Source organism: Sphaeramia orbicularis, chromosome 16, assembly GCF_902148855.1.
Source record: "Sphaeramia orbicularis chromosome 16, fSphaOr1.1, whole genome shotgun sequence".
NCBI lineage: Eukaryota > Metazoa > Chordata > Actinopteri > Kurtiformes > Apogonidae > Sphaeramia > Sphaeramia orbicularis.
The window spans coordinates 16,200,878-16,225,345 of NC_043972.1; the positions used below are offsets into that span (position 1 = coordinate 16,200,878).

Below are 24,468 nucleotides of genomic sequence, written 5' to 3' on the forward strand. Positions count from 1 at the left end.
GCTCGATGAGACAGACACGGACCGGAAGAGGAGGAATTGATTCTACACAAATTTCAGTCAGTATTTATTATTATTATGATTATTGTCTCATGTCATACCACTACTTTGTTTAGTTTTTGTACTATACAGGGTGAGTCAGAAAAAACGCTCTTTTCATTTAAAGAAATTGTACCACTGAAATGGAAATGCTTATTTTTCTTTTGATTATACAGTCATATTGATGTGGTTATTGAGCATGTCTGGCGATTGAATCATTGATTTATGGCATAGCATAACAGAGGGAATGTCCATTGTTTATTGTGCACCGAAATATCTGCCAACACAGTTTATGCCACCGTGAATGAAATTGAAATTGTCAACCATGACAGCATGTTTACTCGCCATCAAAATGTTTTGTCTCAACGAAGTCGTCCGGCACGACCTTCAACCTGGCTACCATTCAGATTGATGCAAATCTGTGCTCGTTGTCGCATCTCTAACACAGCTCTTCTCGCCATTCGTGTTCGTCGTAGGGCTTGGATTTCAGCCGTGATGCGATTTCGGAGTTCCTGAAGAGTTTGTGGAACAGTCTGATACACACGGTTTTTAAGATACCCCCACAAGAAAAAATCAAGGGGGGTCAAGTCCGGGGATCTAGGTGGCCACTCTCTCTCCTGACCCAAACAGACAACTCGATGAGGAAATAATACCTGCAATCGCTGTGGTCTTGCCATGATGAAAACTCCCTGGGCACTGTCATGTAGGCCTATGTCCTGAGTGTGAAAGCAAAGCCCCGACTCCTGTAATTGTTGTCAATTTCAAGTTTGTTCACTGTGGCATACATTGTGTTGGCAGGTATTTCAGTGCCCAATAAACAATGGACCTTCTCTCTCTTATGCAATGCAATAAATCTATGACTACATCACCAGACATGCTCAATAACCACATCAATATGACTGTATGGTCAACAGAAAAATCAGTGTTTCCGTTTTAGCAGTACAATTTCTTTAAATGGAAAGAGCGTTTTTTTCTGACTCACCCTGTAGTGCCATAACGTTAGGACTGCGTTGTCTGGGTTTACATTATATCTGTTTATTTGTATAAGTTTGTGTAGAATCAATTCCTCCTCTTCCGGTCCGTGTCTGTCTCATCGAGCGCTTTTTTTTCGGGTAAATGTAACTAGCGAGCTAATTGGAGAGTGAACAGCCCATCAGAGTGTACTTCCGCAAGCTCTCCGATTGGTTGGTTTTGTGGCACAATTGTAACGTGTGTGTCAAGTTGAGTGTGCGGACACGACAACCTGAGCGCGCAGGGAGAGGGAGGTTGAGCGAGAGAGGGAAGGGGAAAGTGAGCGAGCGCAGCGGTCTGTTTGTGCGCCATGGAAAGAATTTGTGAGAGAACATTATGAGTAAAACTAACATGCAAACGCATTTACGGAGCACAATATCGATTTTTGTTTGCTCAAGCGTAATTTCTTTTTGAAATATAATTGATGTGCTCGCAAAATATATTTTTATGTGCTCAAAATCTCTAATTGTGTGCTCAGAATCTATCGTTGCTCGCTCAAGAAACTGGCACAAATATAATTCTATAAATAATAAAACAGAAATTTAGACATATTTTCCCTCAGGATGTACCTAATAATGACCTCAGATAAATGCAAAACAATTATACTCTTGCTCTGAGCCATCCCACAATTAATGAATTTTTAATAACATATCAGGGCCAAAAATTAGGACAGGAAAAGCTACATAGGTGTCAGCGCATTTTATCTAGAAAACATGGCTGTAAATGGTCTTATATAGCGCTACAAATTAAGACACTGTGTTAAATTTGACGATCCTAGCGGTTTTTCTAATCCAGACATGTAGGTTTTTTGAATCAGCAGTCTCATTCCAGGTTTTGTATGTAACCCATCGTGTCTACTGACGTTACATGCGGAACCTGCCCAGTTAAACACAACCGAGAAAAGCACTCGGAGACCGCAGACTTCCAACAAGGCAGATCAGCCCCCACCCAATCACCACCAAAATGTAACAATTTGTTCCTTGTGCGAGTATCAACATTTCCTGAAAATTTCAGCAAAATCCGTCCATAACTTTTTGAGTTATCTTACTAAAAAACAGACAAACAAACAACCTAGAAGCACTCGGAGAGCACACACCTCCACCAAGGCAGATCAGTGCCCCGGATTTGGATGAAAATTTCAGGAAATGTTGATAAATGATTAAATTTTGGTGGTGATTGGGGGTGGGGGGGGGGCACCCATCTGCCTTGGCGGAGGTCTGCGCTTTCCGAGTGCTTTTCTAGAAAAGATAGCGCAGACCTAATAATGACCTCAGATAAATGCAAAACAATTATACTCTTGCTCTGAGCCATCCCACAATTAATGAATTTTTAATAACATATCAGGGCCAAAAATTAGGACAGGAAAAATCTACATAGATGTCAGCGCATTTTATCTAGAAAACATGGCTTGAAATGGTCTTATATAGCGCTATAAATTAAGACACAGTGTTAAATTTGACGATCCTAGTGGTTTTTCTAATCCACACATGTAGGTTTTTTGAATTGGCAGTGTCATTCCAGGTTTTGTATGTAACCCATCGTGTCTACTCACGTTACATGCGGAACCTGCCCACTTAAACACGAACGAGAAAAGCACTCGGAGACCGCAGACTTCCAACAAGGCAGATCAGTGCCCCAGATTTGGATGACAATTTCAGGAAATGTTGATACTAGCACAAGGAACAAATGATACAATTTTGGTGGTGGTGGTGGGGGGGGGGGGCGGCTGATCTGCCTTGGCGGAGGTCTGTGCTCTATGAGTGCTTTTCTAGAAAAGACAGCGCAGACCTCCACCAAGGCAGATCAGCCCCCCCCACCCCCAATCACCACCAAAATGTAATAATTTGTTCCTTTTGCCAGTATCAATATTTCCTGAAAACGTCATTCAAACCCCCCCCCCCCCCCAATCAACACCAAAATTGAATTATTTATTCCTTGTGCCAGTATCAACATTTTTTCCTGAAAATTTCATCAAAATCCTTCCATAACTTCTTGAATTACCTTGCTAACAGACAGACAAACCACCAAAAAATCCCCCCACCCACCCAGCCCCGATCACCACCAAAATGTAATAATTTGTTCCTTGTGCCACTATCAACATTTCCTGAAAATTTCATCCAAACACCCCCCTGATCACCACCAAAATTGAATAATTTGTTCCTTGTGCCAGTATCAACATTTTTCCTGAAAATTTCATCAAAATCCTTCCATAACTTCTTGAATTACCTTGCTAACAGACAGACAAACCACCAAAAAATCCCCCCACCCACCCAGCCCCGATCACCACCAAAATGTAATAATTTGTTCCTTGTGCCACTATCAACATTTCCTGAAAATTTCATCCAAACACCCCCCTGATCACCACCAAAATGTAATAATTTGTTCCTTGTGCCAGTATCAACATTTTTCCTGAAAATTTCATCAAAATCCTTCCATAACTTCTTGAATTATCTTGCTAACAGACAGACAAACCACCAAAAAATCCCCCCACCCACCCAGCCCCGATCACCACCAAAATGTAATAATTTGTTCCTTGTGCCACTATCAACATTTCCTGAAAATTTCATCCAAACACCCCCCTGATCACCACCAAAATTGAATAATTTGTTCCTTGTGCCAGTATCAACATTTTTCCTGAAAATTTCATCAAAATCCTTCCATAACTTCTTGAATTATCTTGCTAACAGACAGACAAACCACCAAAAAATCCCCCCACCCACCCAGCCCCGATCACCACCAAAATGTAATAATTTGTTCCTTGTGCCACTATCAACATTTCCCGAAAATTTCATCCAAACACCCCCCCCCATCACCACCAAAATTGAATAATTTGTTCCTTGTGCCAGTATCAACATTTTTCCTGAAAATTTCATCAAAATCCTTCCATAACTTCTTGAATTACCTTGCTAACAGACAGACCAACAACCAAAAAATCCCCCCCCGCCCACCCAGCCCCAATCACCACCAAAATGTAATAATTTGTTCCTTGTGCCACTATCAACATTTCCCGAAAATTTCATCCAAACACCCCCCGATCACCACCAAAATTGAATAATTTGTTCCTTGTGCCAGTATCAACATTTCCTGAAAATTTCATCAAAATTCTTCCATAACTTCTTGAATTACCTTGCTAACAGACAGACAAACCACCAAAAAATCCCCCCACCCACCCAGCCCCGATCACCACCAAAATTTTACACAGACAAACCCCGATGAAAACATTACTTCCACCATTCCTTGACGGAGATAATAAATCACGAGTGATTTTGCAACAGCGGTCATTTTTGTGAAACACTCCCTTGCATATTTACTTCAATTCCCAAAATGTACTTGTGAGAGAATAAAAAGATAAAAAATAAATAGTAGAATGTAATTTTTGTGTCCTTTTTACCGTGTTACATGTGGATTTTTTATGTGCGCGTCAAATAAAAATGTGTGATATCTGAAAAATAGTTTATCTTTTATCTTGGTAAATATTCAATTTTAAAATACACCCAAAGCGCTTCCAAACTCGCTTCATAACATTAGTCTACATCTGGTTTGAATTTTTAGCCCCCATGTCCTGCTTTTAGGGACCAGTTTCATACAGGCACCCATTTAGACTCCTTATATTTCTGTATTTCTGTTTTACAAGAGCATACATAGTTTTAATTGCCAATTTTTTACATGACTGTGCTATGATTTATGGGCTAATTTCTAGAAGCTAAAAAGGTAGGATGAAAGAAAGCGTGCTACCAAGACATTTAACTCTTTTACTCCATCAAGCCTATTAGATACATTTCTCATCTCACAATAGAGCAGAGTAATTAGCACCAAAGACTAAATTAAAAGCCAAACTTTAAATAGCCTTTATATTCTCCGCTGTCAGTGAAGTTTAAACCTTTTTTTTAATGAGGATCTGAACCTCTAGAAACAACATTAATGACTTATGTCACACATTCTTGTGTCTTATTTTTCTTAAAAAAAAAAAAGAAAAAAAAAAAGAAAAAACAAAAAAAAAAAACTCATCTCCTCATGTTCGTTTTACAAAATATCTCAGCAACAAAGAACAAACTGCTAAAAACACAAGGACAAAGCATTGTTTCATGTGGTCTTTAAACAGCAAACATTCTGGATAATATTGAATGCAGCGGTTTTAATCTGTCAGAAACGTGAGCAGCAACAACAAATCATAAACTTAACTTTCTTTAAATACCGTACAGTTGCCGAAAAAATTATTAGACCACCCTTGTGTTTTTTTTTTTTCCAATTTCTTGTTCATTTTAATGCCTGGTACAACTAAAGGAAGATTACTTTGGACAAATATGATGACAACAACAAAAATAGCTCATAAGAGTTTAATTTCAGAGCTGATATCTATCCATTTTCCATGTTTTTCTTGATAATAACTAAAATCATTTCAGTTCTTACATCAATATCTATGTCAGGGCTGTCAAACTCATTTTTTTCAGGGGCCATATTTAGCCCAATTTGATCTCAAGCTGGCCAGACCAGTAAAATAATGACTTAATAACCTATAAATAATGACAAATCCAAGTTTTTCTTTTAGTTTTAGTACAAAAAAAACCCCAATTAAATTATGAAAATATTTTTGCATTTTACAAAAAAGATGTGAATAACTTGAAAACACAGAAATTAGTGCAATTTCAACAATATTATGCCTTGACGTATTATTTATACACGTACATTACACACAATGTTGCATAAACATTTGGTAACAGGCAGAATATTGTTAAAATTTTGTTAAAAGTTTGGAACTAAAATTTGAACAATTTCTACAATATTCCATCTCTTATTATTAACACAACTACAGATCACAGCGGATCTATAAATGCACAAAACATTTAGTAACAGGCAGAATATTGTTAAAATTGCCCATTTCGGGTTGTTCATGCTTGTTTTTATTTACGCATTTATTTGCATTTTATTGTGAAAGAATAGTATTGTAAATGTAAATGTTTTCACAGTGTAATCTTATTTTTTCACTAAAATTTTTTCCACGTAATTTTTCACAAAGAAAATTTGTAGTTGTCATTATTTATGGGTTATTGTGTTGTTATTTTTACTGTAGATCTCATTGGTCTGTATGTGGAACCTGAACCAAAATGATTTGTTCAGGTTAATTTTTGCACTTTCATCCCGCGGGCCGGAATGGAACCTTTAGTGGGCCGGATTTGGCCCCCGGACCACATGTTTGACACCTGTGATCTATGGCATTGTACTGACAAAAACAGTGCTTTTACGCATCCCATATTTTCTTTTCTGTCTGTTTTAGTCACATGATACTCACAGGAGTTAGTACTTGATTGCAGAACCATTGTTTTTGATGAGTTTTGATGGTCTAATAATTTTTTCCGCGACTGTATACACATCTATACGACCTGTATTTGGTATTTCAGTACACACAAGAACAATAGGAGTGTGCACACTGTGATGCCACTGAACCCGTTCACATGACCGTAAAAATCGGATAACTGGGAGTAATCAGATAAATTGTAATAATTGAATACATGCACTTCAGAAATGCAATAATTGAAAAACCCTGGTTCAGATGTTTCAGTTCATTATCAGATTTTATTCATGTACATACATATATATGTCATGATGGTCGACCCAAACGTCCTATTATTGTTTTCCGCTCATGTTACTTCTGTTACCAGTATTTTTTTTTTTTTTTTTAACACTTGCGCACATGTAAAAGAATGAAATAAATCAGATTAATAAATATACAAGCATGAAGACATCAAATATTGGGGAGAAATCCAGGTCTGTTAATGGGATTTCTCGTCATCAGTTAATTGCAGTTATCTGATAAAAGCCTATCAGATTATGCTGTTTACATGATTACGTGAGGAATATGATAACTCCACAAATCTGATAATCATCCGAGTTTTAATGTGCATGTAAACGGGCTCATCTTTTAGATTAAATTGTCCACACAGATACACACAAAAGCAAAAATCTTCATTCTGGAAAGCGTTTTTGTAACCTAAAATGGGGTTTATGTGTGAATGAGACTGTTAAAAATCCCTATTAGTGTGGACAGGACATTACATGTAAGAGCTGTAAAGATTCTCTAATTTGGTGAAAAAAAGTGAAAATTTAAAAAAAATCTGTAAATCATTTCTTTTTCATTTCTCTTTTTATCTAATGCAGGGGTGTCAAACATGCAGCCTGGGGGCCAAAGGGTCCAATCCGGCCCCCAGGATGAATTGGTGAAATCAAAAAATTACACTGAAGATATTATTTAGTTCAATTCCATCTAAACTGGGTCAGACCAGTAAAATACTATCATAATAAAGCATAAATAATGAAAACCACATATTTTTCTCTTTTTTTTGAAGTGTAAAAAAGAGTAAAATTACACAAAAATTTTAACATTTACAGACTAGCCTTTTACAAAAAATGTGAAAAACCTGAACAAATATGAAGAACCTGAAATGTCTTAAGAGATTTAAGAGTAACTTTACCAATATTCTGTCTGTTATTAAATGTTTTGTGCATTTGTAGATCCACTGTGATCTGTACGTTGTAATGAACATTTAAAAATGAGAAGCTGAGGCCAAATAATGGCATAAATTGTTAAAATTGCCCTTTTTTTCTTAATAAATTTTGTTTTGGTCATGGTTCATGCTTTTCCATATTTTTTTAAAGGATAGTTTGTAGATGTAGAAATTTTGATAACATAATCTTACTTTTTTCACTCTAAAACATAGAAATTAGACAAACAAATTTTAGAAGTGATATTATTTTTGTATTATTATTACCTCCGCCAAGGAGGTTATGTTTTTTTTTTACCTCCGCCAAGGAGGTTATGTTTTTGCCAGGGTTTGTTTGTTTGTTTGTTTGTTTGTCTGTTTGTCTGTCCGTTAGTGTGCAACATAACTCAAAAAGTTATGGACAGATTTTGATGAAATTTTCAGGGTTTGTTGGAAATGGGATAAGGAAGAAATGATTAACTTTTGGGGGTGATCCGGAAGAAATCCTGGATTCTGGATCACTTTGAAATTTTCGTTAACATTGTGGTAAATGGGGCCAAAATTTTTGTTTCCCAATATCTCGCTTAATTATTGACCAAAACTCATGAAATTTAACTCAGGAATTGACAATGGGGTCCTCTATCACATTTCAAAGGCTGATCCGGATCTGATCCAGAAGGTGGATTTTATCTCAATTTATATAAAAAATGGGGGTGCCCTTACTTTTTGGCCTACTGTGCCTTTAATATTAAAGGTAGAAATTTCTGACAAGCGCCATCGTGTAGCACAGTCAGTTCTGCATCGGGAGTATGCCACCGGATTTCATGTAGCTTTAATACTTAAGGAGCTAGATCCAGAAGAAAACCGCCATTACGAGAAATGTGATTTTCGTGAATAACTACTGAACTAATAAGGATATAATTATGAATCCAGTTGCTAATGGTATGTTTTCATGGTCAAGGAATCTTAAAATATAGGTAAAATAAATATGGGACTAATATTTATGGTGGAAATCACAATATGGGGGAATTGTGCAAATCTCATGCAATTTGACTCTGGGATTTATAATGGGGTGTTCTATCAAATGGCAAAGACTGATCCGGATCTTTCAAAAAGTTATGGACAGATTTGGATGAAAATTTCAGGAAATATTGATACTGGCACAAGGAACAAATGATTAAATTTTGGTGGTGATCGGGGGGGGGGGGGGGGGGGGGGGGGGTCACTGATCTGCCTTGGCGGAGGTCTGCGCTCTCAGAGTGCTTTTCTAGTGTTATTATTTTAATGATCCGGCCCACTGCAGGTCATATTGTGCTTTATGTGGCCCCTGAACTAACATAAGTTTGACACCCCTGATCTAATGTAACCAGTCATATGCCCCTAATTTTGCCAATTATTATAATATTATTTTCAAATATTGTTGTTACTATAGCAGTATCAGATAATATACTCCTACGTCCTCCTGATAATATTTAACTTTTTCATGGTGCGTCACAAAAACACATTTAGTTTAAGCAGAATTCAATGAATTACCTTAACGGTTAAGAAGAATTTGTCAAACACTAAGATGTTCTTGGAAAAAAACAAAAAAAAAATCAATAAATTAGCATTGTTTTGTTTTCCAAAGATGTTTATTTTTTGTGATCATAGCAGTAACTGTTGTGAATTCAGTGTGATTATTACTAAAAGACATGGAAAAAAACAGAAAAAAAACATGATGAACCTTTATTAGGGCATCAACGATATTTGTCAAAAACTGCGACTCAGATCAACGTAGAAAAACACAACTTCTGTCCACCCATGTATATCAAGACTGTTTTATATTACTGAGAAAAAGCTTCACTCTTCATACATTTATTCATAAAGTATTACAAATAAAAATCACCAAAAGCTGTTTAGCATATTTTGGGAATTTTGATTGCTGCCTTTTTAAAGATTAGATGCATTTTCACACATAAAAATGAAAGTGTTTCATCAAATGTTCTTTTTTTTTTTTTTTTTTTTTTTTTTTTTAACAGACACAAACTTTGAGCAGATGCCATTCTGGAATGCATGAACAAGGGGCATTTTCACTTCTTTTTTTTTTTTTTTTTTTTTTTTTTTTTTTTTTTTTTTTTTTTTTTGCATTTTGAGTTTGAACTACAAATCATTTCCTTTAAAAACCAAAAACAAGATGATATGATATTATGTCGTTGGTTTCAGTTCCTGTTATGTATGGATTTTATGTGGAAGTAAATCTGTCTCATCAGATTTTGAATTATAAAAGTTTGTGAATTTCTAGCACTGAATTTTGTTGCACTGAAATTAACCCTTTCATGCATACTGGTCACTGCAGTGGACAGTTCTTCTCCAGCTGTTCTCTTGTATATTCATGGATTTTTTTGTTTTAGTTCCATATCAGCCAATACAGTGGACACTTATGCATCATGTAACTTTGCTGTTTTTGATAAACCTGATCTGCAGTAAAATGTTTGAGTATAAATCAATTGTTATTAGACTGTAATTATCATTTTTTTCTTTAACAAATGGTTTTTTTTTGTATATTATTTCCATGAAGTGAGTAATAACTAGTATTAGAGTATGTTTAAATATGAGAAAAAATCAGATTAGCTGCATTAAAAGTGTTTTTATTTCATAGTTTTCACAGTATATCAGTAAATACACATTTCTTGGCTTCAAAAATTAAATGTTCCATTTGAGTGGACATTTTTGCAATTCCATGAAAAATAGGTTCAGAAAAAGCTTTCAATCACGTTGTTTGTTTGTTTTTTTCATGCCTAAAGAGGAATAAAAACAAGGGGGGAAAAAAATCATGATTAAGGTTCTCATAATTCATGCATGAAAGGGTTAAGCATCTGATTTTTTTCGGTGTCACATGACCAACTTAACTTAACTTTATTGGCTGGCTGTCAGTTTGACTGGAGATAGAATCATTGCTTTTCCTTGGTGTCCCCGGATGTGTGATCTGAATTTTTTTTGCAACTGATTTTTTTTGCATCTGAATTTTTGCAACTGAACTTTTTGCATCTAAATTTTTGCTATTGATTTTTTTGTATCTGAATTTTTGCAACTGAATTTTTTCATTCTAAATTTATGAACATAGTAAAATTGAGAGACAAAAAAATTCAGATACTTAATTTCAGTGCACGAAAAAATTCAGATACTTAATTTCAATGCAAAAACAAATTCAGATACTTAATTTCAGTGCAAAAACAAATTCAGATACTTAATTTCAGTGCAAAAAAAAAAAAAAAAAATCAGGTACTTCATTTCAGCGCACAAACAAATTCAGATACTTGATTTCAGCTCAAAAAAAAATTCAGATACATAATTTCAGCGCAAAAAGAATCCAGATAGTTAATTTCAGCGCAAAAAAAATTCAGGTTCTTAATTTCAGTGCAAGAAAAAAATTCAGATACTTAATTTCAGTGCAAAAAAAAATTGAGATACTTAATTTCAGCTCAGAAAATTCAGATACTTAATTCCAGTACAAAAAAAAAATCAGATACTTAATTTCAGTGCAAAAAAAAAATAAAAATTCAGATACTTAATTTCAGCGCAAAATAAAAATTCAGATACTTAATTTCAGTGCCAAAAAAAATTCAGATGCTGAATTTCAGTGCAAAAAAAATTCAGATACTTAATTTCAGGGCAAAACATAATTCAGACACTTAATTTCAGGGCAAAAAAAAAAAAAAAAAAAATTAGATACTTAATTTCAGTGCAAAAAATTTCAGATACTTAATTCCAGTACAAAAAAAAAATTCAGATACTTAATTTCAGTGCAAAAAAAAATTCTGATACTTAATTCCAGTACAAAAAAAAAATAATTCAGATACTTAATTTCAGTGCAAAAAAAAAAAAATAATAATTCAGATACTTAATTTCAGCGCAAAAAAAAATTCAGATACTTAATTCCAGTACAAAAAAAAATTCAGGTACTTAATTTCAGTGCAAAAAAAAAAAAAAAAAATCAGATACTTAATTTCAGTGCAAACAAATTTCAGATACTTAATTTCAGTGCAAAGAAAAAATTCAGATACTTAATTCCAGTACAAAAAAAAAAAAAAAAAATTCAGATACTTAATTTCAGCGCAAAAAAAATTCAGATACTTAATTCCAGGTCAAAAAAAAAATTCAGATACTTAATTTCAGTGCAAAAAAAAATTCAGGTACTTAATTTCAGTGCAAAAAAAACAAAAAAAAATCAGATACTTAATTTCAGTGCAAAAATAATTCAGATACTTAATTTCAGGGCAAAAAAAAAAAAAAAAATTCAGATACTTAATTTCAGTGCAAAAAAATTTCAGATTCTTAATTTCAGTGCAAAAAAAAATTCAGATACTTAATTTCAGTGCAAAAGCAAATTCAGATGCGTAATTTCAGCACAAAATAAATTCAGTGCTAGAAATTCAATGGCTTTTATAATTCAGAATCTAATGAGACAGATTTACTTCCATAATTTTACCTCAAATTCACTCTTGACTCTTGAAAATATGACACTTAAACTCTAAAATTAAAAAGAGTAAGTAATGAAATCAGAACCAGCTTTATTCGCCAAGTACGTAAACATATTCACAACATAATTTTTTATATATTGTTGTACGAGTTGTTTTGTTACTATTACATATGAATCAATTTAGCTTCCCTATGTCTGGCAGAACATGAAGGGGAAATATCTGTGCTGAGACGCTAAAAGAGGGAGTGAAAATAAAGATAGAAGAAAAAGGGAGGCAACAACTAGTGCTATTTGAGAGTACAATGATGCGAGGAGAGCATAGATTCTGTCATGAGTTGTTTCCCCTACAGAGCTTATTAAAACACACACACAAGCACACACAATCTGCTCACAGTGTAGATCATTACGCTCGACAAAGTCCCAGTTAGGATAAACTGCACAGGCAGAAAAATAGCAAGCGCTGCACAGTCAATATCTGACCCCATTAGAAGCAGCACCACGAGGGGTCAGATCTCCCTTAACTCCCCGAGACTTGTCTTCTGCATCTGCTCCCGATCAGAGCGGCGACCGGCCGTCGTGACAGATATTCTGGTCTTTTCATGGGTGAAGGGCCCAATCCCCTGCGAGACGATGTTCAGGGCGGGTTTGCCCCACTTCTTGCACAGGGTCCGGGGCTTTGACAGAGACAGATGGTGATTGCAGTAGACAGGCCCTCTGAAGACCGGGGTGTCGGACTCACAGCGAAGAAGTTGAGACGAGGAAGAAACGCTGAATTGAGCTGAACAAGTTGGAAACGTCCTGTCAGAGGGATTTAGCGAATTATCTTTGGCCTGTCTAATGCTCTGAGCGCAGCAAAAACAAAAGCACCCCCCTCTTGTGTTCCACCGAATAGCAACCCCCAGCTCCAGGTTGTGTTTACGCTGTGCAGCCTTATACAGGGTGACACAAAAAAAGGGGAACTTTTTAACAATCCAATAAAACCAAGAGTGATGGAAGAAAAATATTTTATTCAAAGTAATTGAAACCTTAAACCATGCCATTTAAGAAACAATGATGGAATTTTCATTTTTTTTAAAAATGACTTCCTGTAGATGGCGTCCTCCTGTACGAATGCATTCTTGAAATCCGCTGTTGAGATTCCTCATTGACCGCTGCAACATCTCAGCTGGGATACTGTGAATTTCATCCTGAATTCTCTGTTTTAACTCATCCAGAGTTCTTGGTCGAGTCGTGTACACTTTACTCTTGAGATAGCCCCACAAGAAAAAAATCACAAACTGACAAATCTGGCGATCTAGGGGGCCGGGGAACGTTACCGAATCTTGAGATCACACGGTTACCGAACAATTCTCGCACAGCCGCCAATGGTTACCCAAAAAAACAGGAATTTTTGAAGTGCGTATTGGCAGACATGAGCAAGTGGCAGCACTGCGAGACAGTGACCTTGAGCAAGTAAACACACCCCCATTTTAGTAACCATTGGCGGCTGTGCGAGAATTGTTTGGTAATAATAATAATAATAATGATAATGATTTGAACTGTACTATTGTACCAAATAGGTAGCTAGTGAATGGATGCTAAAACAGCTAAAACTAATAATATATGTTGTGGTCTAATTATTACAGTTAAAAGCTGAGTTATATGGTATTGGACCACTTGAAGGCAAGTTCTAACCTTTTTAAAAAATAAAATATAGTTTAAAGACAGCTTAATTTGTCCATTTGAGATGAATAAAAGCAATTGTTAAATGTTTCCGGATCAGAGACAAATAGTTTTATTCTCAACAACTTCCACCTGTTTTACAAAGTTTGAGTCAAAAGTTAAACTCAAATTATCTTATTTTCTATTTTTTTGTATTTATTCAGTTATTTTAAATAAACTGGGAAACATACAAGCAATTGAATTTGTAGAGTAACATGAATCAATGGCATTAGCAGCACCAATAGTTACTATGGTCAAAAAAACGGAACCCAAAAAAATGGGAATTTTTGAAGTGCGTATTGGCAGACATGAGCAAGTGGCAGCACTGTGAGACTGTGACCTTGAGCAAGTAAACACACCCCCATTTTAGTAACCATTGGCGGCTGTGCGAGAATTGTTCGGTAACCGTGTGATCTCAAGATTCGGTAACGTTCCCTGGCCCCCTAGATCGCCAGATTTGTCCGTTTGTGATTTTTTCTTGTGGGGCTATCTCGAGAGTAAAGTGTACACGACTCGACCAAGAACTCTGGATGAGTTAAAACACAGAATTCAGGATGAAATTCACAGTATCCCAGCTGAGATGTTGCAGCGGTCAATGAGGAATCGCAACAGCAGATTTCAGGAATGCATTCGTACAGGAGGACGCCATCTACAGGAAGTCATTTTTAAAAAAATTAAAATTCCATCATTGTTTCTTAAATGGCATGTTTTAAGGTTTCAATTACTATGAATAAAATATTTTTCTTCCATCACTCTTGGTTTTATTGGATTGTTGAAAAGTTCCCGTTTTTTTGTGTCACCCTGTATTAACCCTCCGGTATCCGGGTGCGCTTTTTAGGCACACTTTGCACTTTGTGTTAAAAAACTTCATATTATTTTTCATAATTTAAATAGGGTTAGAATTCAAAAGTTGTTCATTTGTGTATGATCTTTAAAATTCTGGCCACCAACTAAAATTTGCACATTGTAAACAAAAGAAAATTACAAGACTATCATCTGTCTCCCAAGTGTGCCTAAAACGCACTATTTCTTCCATTAGAACCACTGTTTTTGATCCGAAAGCCGTTAAGGCACAGGTGTCAAACATGCGGCCCGGGGGCCAAATCCGGCCCGCCAAAGGGTTCAGTCCAGCCCCTGGGATGAATTTGTGAAATGCAAAAATTAAAGTAAGATATTAACAATCAAGGATGTCGAACTTGTTATAGTTTGAGGTTCCACATACAGAACAATGTAATCTCAACTAAAATAATAGCATAATAACCTATAAATAATGAACTCCAAATTTTTCCCTTAGTTTTAGTGTAAAAACTTACATTAAATTATGAAAATATTAACATTTACAAACTATCCTTTAACAATAAAATGTGAAAAACCTGAACTTTTGAAAGTGAAATTTTGAGGTGTAATATTGTTAAAATTGCACTTATTTTTCTCAAGAAATTTCTTTTTTTTCAGGTTATTCACATCATTTTGTTTGGATAGTTTGTAAATGTACGTATTTTCATAATTTAATTTTGATTGCAGTAAAACAAAAAGAAAAATTTGGAGTCGTCATTATTTACAGGTTATTATGCTTCTGTTTTACTGGTCCGGCCCACTTAAGATCAATTTGGGCTAAATGTGGCCCCTGAACTAAAATGAGTTTGACACCCCTGCATTAAGGCATAAATTCTGCTTTTACTGATATCTGGGCTTCATTTGAGAGGTGAGGGTCTAAATTAATTTATTAACGTTGTTAATGTTGCTGTTAATCATTGACATATGCCAGGCTGCAAAAATCAAATAATACGTAATCCAATTTTCGTGTAGTATTTTGAAAAAAAATAAAAAATCATATTTTGTGTTTTTTGCATCAAAAAATGTAGTGACATCATGATGAAAAGAGATTGTTTAAAGGGTTAAAAAATCTAAAATGAATGATTATTTGATTTGTATGATGATTAGGGCTGACCTTGATTTCCAAAAATAAAATCAAATTAGAGCAGAAAAATAAATCAATATATACTATTTAATAGTTTGATTTATAGGTGTGCATTTTTGGCACACTTGGTGACAGATGCTAGTATTTTGAACATTTGACCTAGCGCCAAAAATAATCATGCAAATTAACCGATGATGGAGTTAATCATTGACATATGCCAGGCTGCAAAAATCAAATAATATGTAATCCAATTTTCATGTAGTATTTTGAAAAAAAAAAAAAATCATATTTTCTGTTTTTTTGCATCAAAAAATGTAGTGACATCATGATGAAAAGAGATTGTTTAAAGGGTTAAAAAATCTAAAATGAATGATTATTTGTTATGTATGATGATTAGGGCTGACCTTGATTTACAAAATAAAATCAAATTAGAGCAGAAAAATAAATCGATATATACTATTTAATAGTTTGATTTATAGGTGTGCATTTTTGGCACACTTGGTGACAGATGTTAGTATTTTTGAACATTTGACCTAGCGCCAAAAATAATCATGCAAATTAACCGATGATGGAGTTAATCATTGACATATGCCAGGCTGCAAAAATCAAATAATATGTAATCCAATTTTCATGTAGTATTTTGAAAAAAAAAAAAAAATCATATTTTGTGTTTTTTGCATCAAAAAATGTAGTGACATCATGATGAAAAGAGATTGTTTAAAGGGTTAAAAAAAATCTAAAATGAATGATTATTTGTTATGTATGATGATTAGGGCTGACCTTGATTTACAAAATAAATTCAAATTACAGCAGAAAAATAAATCAATATATAATATTTAATACTTTGATTTATAGGTGTGCATTTTTGGCACACTTGGTGACAGATGCTAGTATTTTTGAACATTTGACCTAGCGCCAAAAATAATCATGCAAATTAACCGATGTTGGAGTTAATCATTGACATATGCCAGGCTGCAAAAATCAAATAATACGTAATCCAATTTTCATGTAGTATTTTGAAAAAAAATAAAAAATCATATTTTGTGTTTTTTGCATCAAAAAATGTAGTGATATCATGATGAAAAGAGATTGTTTAAAGGGTTAAAAAAATCTAAAATGAATGATTATTTGTTATGTATGATGATTAGGGCTGACCTTGATTTACAAAATAAAATCAAATTAGAGCAGAAAAATAAATCAATATATACTATTTAATAGTTTGATTTATAGGTGTGCATTTTTGGCACACTTGGTGACAGATGTTAGTATTTTTGAACATTTGACCTAGCGCCAAAAATAATCATGCAAATTAACCGATGATGGAGTTAATCATTGACATATGCCAGGCTGCAAAATCAAATAATACGTAATCCAATTTTCATGTAGTATTTTGAAAAAAAAAATAAAAAATCATATTTTGTGTTTTTTGCATCAAAAAATGTAGTGACATCATGATGAAAAGAGATTGTTTAAAGGGTTAAAAAATCTAAAATGAATGATTATTTGTTATGTATGATGATTAGGGCTGACCTTGATTTACAAAATAAAATCAAATTAGAGCAGAAAAATAAATCAATATATAATATTTAATACTTTGATTTATAGGTGTGAATTTTTGGCACACTATTGACAGATACTAGTATTTTTGAACATTTGACCTAGCGCCAAAAATAATCATGCAAATTAACCGATGATGGAGTTAATCATTGACATATGCCAGGCTGCAAAAATCAAATAATATGTAATCCAATTTTCATGTAGTATTTTGAAAAAAAAAAAAAAAATCATATTTTGTGTTTTTTGCATCAAAAAATGTAGTGACATCATGATGAAAAGAGATTGTTTAAAGGGTTAAAAAATCTAAAATGAATGATTATTTGTTATGTATGATGATTAGGGCTGACCTTGATTTACAAAATAAATTCAAATTACAGCAGAAAAATAAATCAATATATAATATTTAATACTTTGATTTATAGGTGTGCACTTTTGGCACACTTGGTGACAGATGCTAGTATTTTTGAACATTTGACCTAGCGCCAAAAATAATCATGCAAATTAACCGATGTTGGAGTTAATCATTGACATATGCCAGGCTGCAAAAATCAAATAATACGTAATCCAATTTTCATGTAGTATTTTGAAAAAAAAAATAAAAAATCATATTTTGTGTTTTTTGCATCAAAAAATGTAGTGACATCATGATGAAAAGAGATTGTTTAAAGGGTTAAAAAAATCTAAAATGAATGATTATTTGATATGTATGATGATTAGGGCTGACCTTGATTTCCAAAAATAAAATCAAATTACAGCAGAAATATAAATCAATATATACTATTTAATAGTTTGATTTATAGGTGTGCATTTTTGGCACACTTGGTGACAGATGCTAGTATTTTTGAACATTTGACCTAGCGCCAAAAATAATCATGCAAATTAACCGATGATGGAGTTAATCATTGACATATGCCAGGCTGCAAAAATCAAATAATATGTAATCCAATTTTCATGTAGTATTTTGAAAAAAAAATAAAAAATCATATTTTGTGTTTTTTGCATCAAAAAATGTAGTGACATCATGATGAAAAGAGATTGTTTAAAGGGTTAAAAAATCTAAAATGAATGATTATTTGTTATGTATGATGATTAGGGCTGACCTTGATTTACAAAATAAAATCAAATTACAGCAGAAAAATAAATCAATATATAATATTTAATACTTTGATTTATAGGTGTGAATTTTTGGCACACTTGGTGACAGATGCTAGTATTTTTGAACATTTGACCTAGCGCCAAAAATAATCATGCAAATTAACCGATGTTGGAGTTAATCATTGACATATGCCAGGCTGCAAAAATCAAATAATACGTAATCCAATTGTCATGTAGTATTTTGAAAAAAAATAAAAAATCATATTTTGTGTTTTTTGCATCAAAAAATGTAGTGACATCATGATGAAAACAGATTGTTTAAAGGGTTAAAAAAATCTAAAATGAATGATTATTTGATATGTATGATGATTAGGGCTGACCTTGATTTCCAAAAATAAATTCAAATTAGAGCAGAAAAATAAATCAATATATACTATTTAATAGTTTGATTTATAGGTGTGCATTTTTGGCACACTTGGTGACAGATGCTAGTATTTTTGAACATTTGACCTAGCGCCAAAAATAATCATGCAAATTAACCGATGATGGAGTTAATCATTGACATATGCCAGGCTGCAAAAATCTAATAATATGTGATCCAATTTTTATGTATTGTATTGAAAAAAAATAATTTTTTGTGTTTTTTGTGTCCAAAAAAATGGTTTGTTTACATTACAAACACAGCATTTAGAGGGTTGAAAAATGTTACAGTTATTGAGTATTTGGTACTTTTATTTGCAGCTCAAGTTGATGAAATAGAAAAAAGTGTAAAAGAATTAAAAACAAGCTGTATAATAATGTTTTTGACATTATTCCACAAGTGTGCCAAAAAAGGCACACTTGGTGCTTAGTAAGGGCCTTGCTGGACGGGATACCAGAGGGTTAAAGAAGTCTGGGATGGTTCAGAGATGCCTGATATCGGTTCGACTTTTCATGTATCACTGCTGTGAGCGGTGTGCAGCCAATTCATCCTCAAGTGATGTATGGCAACCTTCATAAGACAAAAAGGATATATCTTTGAGAAATGAACCACTTGACCTTGCTGTGAATGTTTAGCATTTATAGTCACAATGCAGCCTGAGATTTATTAACTGTCAACAGCACAACATGGTTTTCACCTCAGATATGGAAACATGACTTTCCTGGGCACATCCTCTATACATCTTCCCTCTATACTATATCTCTAAAGCACAGGTTTCACAAATAAACATGTCAACCCAGCTTGCCAAAGAAGGGATTATAAATATCTCTATAAAAATATGTTAGTTTTAAGTACATATCAGACTGTTGTGCAATTTCTTATATTCTGTGGGGTAGGAAAATATGAAAAAAAACAAAAAAAAGCCCTTTCTGTGGCAGGAACTTAACCTTAAATCTAAACTTCTGAGAAAACAAAACAGAACATGCGGTTCAAAGATTCATTAAACTAAATTTCAGGATGTCACAGCTTACAGTTGTTGCTATGGGAACTAAACTGTCTCAAATCTGCTCAAAAAGGCTGATGGTGTTGTCAACGATTCAACTTGTCAAATCGCCCAAGGCTAGTTTTAGAACATCACACCATAATATAATATTTATTTTTCACAGTATTTATGGGCTGTAGCTTACCTGTTACTATGATGAACAGCATTATTTCAAGCCATTTCCCTGGAAAATGATGTCTCGATAGTTTTTTTTTTTTTTTTTTAGAGGTGACATCAACTACTCTAAACAACAGAAAAACATCATGAATCATTTTTGCCATTTCAGTAAATACAACTGCAGCTGTTGTAAAAAAAAAAAAAAAGTCATTATCAGTGTCTTTGTTCATATTTATGATACTACAAATTATATCTCGCAGAAAAACAGACAAATAAAGACAGTTTAATGAAACTGCAGAAGGTTGTTACTGAAACAACGCACCATCTCATGTCATTGCCGTAGTTTTTTCAGACTGACATTTTTTGAGTATTTCTAAGTTCCATGTCGTCTTGTCACAAATTGTTGATCTGATCTGGGTTTAAAACAGTCATAGCTGGAAGTTTTGTTTAATTTATAAGTTGGATTTTTAGTATGTCTCAGGAAATTGTACTTAACATTATGAAGTAAAGTAAAAAGCTATATTAAAAAAAGATGATAAAACATGTCATAATTTGAATAAAATAGTAGTAAAATGATCAAGTTTTCTGTAAAGCTGATTTTTTTAATGTATAAAAGAAAAGGTGTTGGCAGTTTAGTCCACAGTTCAAAAGCTAAGATGTTTAATAATAATAATAATGATAATAATAATAATAATAATGATAATAATAATAATAATAATAATAATAATAATAATAATAGTGATGATGATAATAATAATAATAATAATAGTGATGATGATGATGATGTTGTTGATGATGATGACGATAATAATAATAATAATAATAATAATAATAATAATAATAATAATGATAATTTGAACTGTACTATTGTACCAAATAGGTAGCTAGTGAATGGATGCTAAAACAGCTAAAACTAATAATATATGTTGTGGTCAAATTATTACAATTAAAAGCTGAGTTGTATGGTATTGGACCACTTGAAGGCAAGTTCGAACCTTTTTAAAAAATAAAATATAGTTTAAAGACAGCTTAATTTGTCCATCTGAGGTGAAATAAAAGCAATTGTTAAATGTTTCCGGATCAGAGACAAGTAGTTTGATTCTCAACAACTCCCACCTGTTTCACAAAGTTTGAGTCAAAAGTTAAACTCAGATTATTTTATTTTCTATTTCTTGTATTTATTCAGTTATTTTAAATAAACTGGGAAACATACACACAATTGTATTTGTAGAGTAACATGAATCAGTGGCATTAGCAGTTCTATACAATTGTGCATCATCAGCATAAAAGTGATTTCTTTAATATGTTTTTATGGGGCCAAAACTAACCCCTGAGGAAACCCACTGTGTTATTTAAGAAACTGGCAACAGAGTTCAACAGAAAATTGCCTGTCAGAGATAAGATTTGAGATATTTGAGATCAAAGTCGGATGTTATGATCAACCGTATCAAAGTTTAGAAGAATTAGAATGGAGGACGCCATCAACTATCAGAAAGAGGTCCTTTGAGATGTGAAGTACAGCTATGCCCATACCTGAAACCAAAATCACATTTTATTAAAGGGGTCATATTTTGCTAAATCCACTTTTATTAGTGTTTGGTTCATTTATTTGTGTATTTGGACCCTCATAGTTCACAAACTTTGAATTTGAACCCTCCAGGTGCTACAAAGCTCTCTTCATATTCATTTTGGCAAAAATCAACTGGATTTCTACAACCTGTTTTAATTCCTGCTTAATTTGTTGCATCTATAACTAGTTACGTCACAACATTTGCGCATATAAGGTCGAGACTCCCGACGAACATATCTCTGAATATGACATAATTGTTTATCAGCAGCAGCAGTTGTAGTCCATACTGAAAATATGTTCAAACTTCAAGCCGATTACCTAAAATGTTCAGTTGTTGGTTGTATTAAGATAAGGTAAGATAAGATATACTTTATTGCCACGGGGGGAAATTTGTTGTAGGTAATAGTGCACAGGGGCTGCAACGTCATACAGAGAACACACTGTAAAAAAAAATCTGTAATTTAACAGAATTTTCACTGTTTATTTTACAGATTTTTCCTGTATTTTCAAGATACAGGAAAATATCAATGAAGTGACAAAAATAATATCAACGAAATGACAAAAACAGAGTGTGATTTTACATGTCAAATGTAAAATAACACGAAAAAACTGTAACTGTGAAAAACCCCAAAATTTTCATTTTTTAAAAGAAATTTTTTTCTTTTTTCACAGAAAAATACAGTTAAAATACATTTGCAAATGTATTGTAATTGTAACCCTCCAGGTGCTGCAAAGCTATCTTTATATTAATTCCGACAAAAATCAGGGAGGCAGTGTCATGCAATTTATTTACAACAAATACAATAATAAAGGTAGAATAAGAGTAAAATAATATGTTACGTAGTTTTTGAATGTGAATCTGACAAAATACCACCACCCTCCTTCCTGCATTTCCTGCTTAATTTGTTATGTTGTATAACTAGTTACATTATGGCATTTGCACATATAAGGTCAAGACTTCCGACGAACATTTCTCCGAGTACGACATAATTGTTTATCAGCAGCAGCAGTGGTAGTAAAAACTGAAAATATGTCCAAACTTCAAGCCGATTACCTAAAATGTTCAGTTGTTGGTTGTATTAAGATAAGGTAAGATAAGATATACTTTGTTGCCCCCGGGGGGAAATTTGTTGTAGGCAATAGTGCACAGGGGCTGCAACGCCATACAGAGAACACACTGTAAAAAAAAAATCTGTAAATTTAACAGAATTTTCACTGTTTATTTTACAGATTTTTCCTGTATTTTCAAGATACAGGAAAATATCAATGAAGTGACAAAAATAATATCAACGAAATGACAAAAACAGAGTGTGATTTTACATGTCAAATGTAAAATAACACGAAAAAACTGTAACTGTGAAAAACCCCAAAATTTTCATTTTTTAAAAGAAATTTTTTTCTTTTTTCACAGAAAAATACAGTTAAAATACATTTGCAAATGTATTGTAATTGTAACCCTCCAGGTGCTGCAAAGCTATCTTTATATTAATTCCGACAAAAATCAGGGAGGCAGTGTCATGCAATTTATTTACAACAAATACAATAATAAAGGTAGAATAAGAGTAAAATAATATGTTATGTAGTTTTGAATGTGAATCTGACAAAATACCACCACCCTCCTTCCTGCATTTCCTGCTTAATTTGTTATGTTTTATAACTAGTTACATTATGGCATTTGCACATATAAGGTCAAGACTTCCGACGAACATTTCTCCGAGTACGACATAATTGTTTATCAGCAGCAGCAGTGGTAGTAAAAACTGAAAATATGTCCAAACTTCAAGCCGATTACCTAAAATGTTCAGTTGTTGGTTGTATTAAGATAAGGTAAGATAAGATATACTTGTTGCCCCCGGGGGGAAATTTGTTGTAGGCAATAGTGCACAGGGGCTGCAACGCCATACAGAGAACACACTGTAAAAAAAAAAATCTGTAAATTTAACAGAATTTTCACTGTTTATTTTACAGATTTTTCCTGTATTTTCAAGATACAGGAAAATATCAATGAAGTGACAAAAATAATATCAACGAAATGACAAAAACAGAGTGTGATTTTACATGTCAAATGTAAAATAACACGAAAAAACTGTAACTGTGAAAAACCCAAAAATTTTCATTTTTTAAAAGAAATTTTTTTCTTTTTTCACAGAAAAATACAGTTAAAATACATTTGCAAATGTATTGTAATTGTAACCCTCCAGGTGCTGCAAAGCTATCTTTATATTAATTCCGACAAAAATCAGGGAGGCAGTGTCATGCAATTTATTTACAACAAATACAATAATAAAGGTAGAATAAGAGTAAAATAATATGTTATGTAGTTTTTGAATGTGAATCTGACAAAATACCACCACCCTCCTTCCTGCATTTCCTGCTTAATTTGTTATGTTTTATAACTAGTTACATTACGGCATTTGCACATATAAGGTCAAGACTTCCGACGAACATTTCTCCGAGTACGACATAATTGTTTATCAGCAGCAGCAGTGGTAGTAAAAACTGAAAATATGTCCAAACTTCAAGCCGATTACCTAAAATGTTCAGTTGTTGGTTGTATTAACAAAAACAAGTGGCTGAACGAAACAGAGCAACATGGTCAACAACCTGGAGAGGTCAGGGTGTGAAGTGACTCATTTGCATTTAAAGGGCCAGCACTCAAAATGACCTTTCTGGTGTCATTACTCAGAAATATTGTTGAAGATGGACCTGTGGAATTGAATTAATGAAGAATTCAGACCCAAACATCGCATTCACCGTTTATGTAGACCACAGGGAAATGTTTTGAAATGCATAATTCCATGTGAGAAAAGCAAAATATCACTTCTTTAAAACCTCTGAGAATTTATCGACTGGAAAACACTCAAAGAAGTTTGACAGACGTGTTGAAATAGGAGAATCATTCTAAGAAGTATTTTAGGGCCTGTTTTTAAACATCATTTTATTTCAACATATGTAATGACCAGGGAGTACAAAGAGTACATTTAGGAGAACAGAGACATTTCGTGGAAGAACAAGATGTCTAGGCCTCATTAAGGGAGTTGGCACTGGATGCTGTTTTC

The 24,468-nt window shown here is 33.5% G+C and overlaps 1 protein-coding gene across 1 annotated transcript in view; it reads left to right on the forward strand.

Moving 5' to 3' along the window:
- The window catches only part of LOC115435523 (glutamate receptor ionotropic, kainate 2), a 756,602-nt gene that overhangs the window by 516,307 nt on the left and 215,827 nt on the right, over positions 1–24,468 (forward strand). The window lies entirely within an intron of this gene.